Raw genomic sequence first — 1,970 nt, forward strand, 5'->3', positions numbered from 1 at the left:
TGTCACACATTCTTTGCATTTGGTGAATACATTTTGGAGCACAGCTGCACCACAGGGTTTAGAGTTTACATTGCAGATTACACTCTCCCACAGTCCATTCTGGGGGTTATGGCAGGATATATATAATGTCCAGCATCTGTCCATGCAATATCATTTACGACAACTCCAAGTCCTGCAAATGCCCCCACATCACATCTTTTCCTTCCTCTCCCTGATCTCAGCAAGTACCGTGGACACTGTCTCCATATCAATGATACAATTTCTTCCATTCTTAAAGTCACAATAGTTCTTTAGTAGAATACCAGTAAGTATACTCTAATCCATATTTTACTCCTCCATCCTGTGGACCCTGGGATGGTTATGTCCACACCACCTCTAAATCGAGAGGAGGCTTAGATCCCACACACATGGATGATGGATGCAATTCTCCTGCTTGCAGTATTAAGCACTCTCAGTTCCCTGGTGTGGTGGTTAACCATCTTCACCTCCTGGTTAGCTGACCTGGCTAAGTCCAATGAACTGGAGAGTAGGCGTTGCAACTCCGTTGAAGCTCAGGGCCCAGTTGGCCCATGCACAGTGCAGAGATTCAAGTCTCCTGAGTATATACCAACCTCAGTGCCAACCACAGGTTCAGTAAAAGTGACAGAAGAGGTATGTGTAGAAAGATCACATCTGAGTCCAACTCCATCACATTCAGGAACACAAATTCCAAAATAGGGCTCACTGACAAAGCACTGTACTCCAGAGCCATCTGCCATGACTGAAGAACTTGTGTGTCTCTGTAGCCCTCAGGAGCACCAGTACCTGAGGCCGTATCTACTTTGGCTGGCTCTGGGATCCTGCTGAGATGTGCATAAGTGCAACCCCTCTGATGACCTCCCAACTCACTTTGAAGACTCTTAGCCATGTAAATTCATTTGTTTTTACTATTTCCCCCTTTTATTCAAGGCTTTTTTCTAGTGGCATCACCAGCTAGTGATTGGTAGTAATCCTTCGGTGCCAGAGAGGCTCATCTCTGGGAGTCATGTCCCATACTGGGGGTAAGTTAATGCATTTACATGCTGAGTTTGGTTTAGAGCATGACCACATTTGAGCAACATGGAGGCTCTCAAGAGGTAACTCTTAGGCACCCTGTAGCTCTAGACCTAGTTGAAATATCAGACACAGAGGCTCATAAGCATAGTCATCAGTATCAGGGGCTCATCACTGGACCATCCTTCTTCACTGAAGTTTGCCTTTGCACTTGGGGGATTGTTGCTGTTCCATTGAGGAATGTGACAGAGCTCCCCTGGCTCGGACTTCAACACTCCCTCAGTTGTTGTTTGTAACTCTAAGTACTATGAAAATACCCAGCAGATATCCAAACATTTTATATACTCTATGTACATGTCCTGAAGAACTCCCTCCCAACCATGTGTTCCCCATCAATAACACCCCACACCAATGAAAAATATGGAATGCTTCATGAACTTCCATGGCATCCTTGCACAGGGCCATGGTAATTGTCTCTGTATCATTCCAATTTTAGTTTATGTGTTGCCAAAGTGAGCACCCCATCCTCATTTGAAATTAACTTTCCTGGATGCTGGCTACCAATACACGGTTGAACATGTATCACCCTATTGCAGATAATGGGTCAATGTGGTTTCCCAGAAGACACAAAATCCCATGAAGGCAGTAAAGGTGACCATGCTGCACAATTTGAACCTCTAGTCCTGGATAAGTATGTCTCACCTTGTTAAATGTGACACACACTTCACTGTGACAGTAATCCTTGCTTGTTTTATTTACTCTAAATAGTATGTTTATTAAAGTACCTGCCAATAAATAGAAATTGCAATATGTTCATTGAATGAATGAATGAATAAATAGTAAATGGTCTTTATATAATTCCTTAACAAACAGACTAATTGATGTTGTATATTTATATAGAGAGACAAGAATAGAAAGAGAAAAAGCTAAATTTAAAA

The 1,970-nt window shown here is 42.6% G+C and overlaps 1 non-coding gene across 1 annotated transcript; it reads right to left on the bottom strand.

Annotated features, from left to right (window-relative positions):
* Positions 1-1,446: 1,446 nt before the first annotated feature.
* LOC131279931 (U6 spliceosomal RNA) lies at positions 1,447-1,552 on the bottom strand. The gene has a single exon (XR_009187436.1). It is a non-coding gene; the product is annotated as a U6 spliceosomal RNA (small nuclear RNA).
* Positions 1,553-1,970: the final 418 nt, after the last annotated feature.

Source organism: Dasypus novemcinctus, chromosome 9, assembly GCF_030445035.2.
Source record: "Dasypus novemcinctus isolate mDasNov1 chromosome 9, mDasNov1.1.hap2, whole genome shotgun sequence".
In the NCBI taxonomy this organism is placed as follows: domain Eukaryota; kingdom Metazoa; phylum Chordata; class Mammalia; order Cingulata; family Dasypodidae; genus Dasypus; species Dasypus novemcinctus.